Source organism: Chaetura pelagica, unplaced genomic scaffold (assembly GCF_000747805.2).
Source record: "Chaetura pelagica isolate M959 unplaced genomic scaffold, ChaPel_1.0 scaffold7, whole genome shotgun sequence".
Lineage (NCBI taxonomy): Eukaryota > Metazoa > Chordata > Aves > Apodiformes > Apodidae > Chaetura > Chaetura pelagica.
In genome coordinates this window covers 3,460,593-3,461,716 of record NW_009953920.1, presented here as the reverse complement: position 1 = coordinate 3,461,716, position 1,124 = coordinate 3,460,593, and positions in this window count along the sequence as shown.

Sequence of the window (1,124 nt, the reverse complement as noted above, 5' to 3'; positions counted from 1 at the left end):
GGGAGCTGCACCGCAGCGCTGGAGCTGCCCCTGCGGGAGCGGGACCCGCGGGAGCTGCCCCCGCAGCGCATCCCCCTCGCGTCAGTGACAAATGGTGGTGTCTTTGGTACCCACCCTAATCTCTCCTGACACCCAACTCTTTTAATTGCTGTCACTGGCGAAAACTGCTCCCTGGCTTACAGGGAGTTCAAAACTTTTAGTTGTTTCTTGGTGCATGTTTTAGGTAAATCGGGGCTTAGGATCTTGTTGTGTCTTTTGACAACTGCCCGGGTCATAAACAGCTTTTGGCATTGGTGCTGATCAGGAGAGGCATGGACTACATGGCTTTGGCCCCAGATCCTCCGAGTCTTCTGAGTGGTAATGAATTGTGCCCCAGCCAAGTGTTTAATTTCCAAGCCTAGGGTTAGGTTATAATTACAGTATTTTGTGTAATTCGAAATGCTCTCTTTTTTTGTGTGTGTGTTGAGGAGTGCCTGGTACTGGTCATTAGGTTCCACACAATAGTAGTGTTTACATTTCCCTAGGTATGGAAGAAAACAGCGGTAAGGGCTGGAGGGCCACAGTCTGTACAAATGGGACTTCGGATCTGTTCTGTTTGATAGGAAACCTCTGGATACTGCTCAGCAGCATGACTGATTACAGATGTCTTAAGCTGGATAGTTTTTAAAATAAACTGCTGCAGTTATTTAGGTTTATTGTATAGAAGGCCAAGTAGGACTTTGGTTAAATTAATGAGATCCTTGATGACTGAAACAGGACCTCTGAAGTTTTGGAAGTAATGGGTTTTGCGTTCTATATAGGCAAAAAGGGTTTTTTGATTATTCTAAATAAATGGATTACTTCTAATAACTAACATTTATCAGAAGGCTTAATTAGTCATTTAGTTTGCTGGAAGTACAGGTGCTCAGGAATTAGTACTGCATTGCCAAGAGTTTTCCATAAATTAAAACATCCATTCATTTTCAGCATAGAGGAGTACATGCCATAGGGAACAACTATTTAAAGAAGGCAGTGGCCACAAGTGGTGTAATCAGTATTCCTTGCAATCTGACATAATCCAAAGTACTTTCTTGCAGTTCACACTTCGTTTTACTGAGCAAGCATGGTATTTTGGGATATCATTC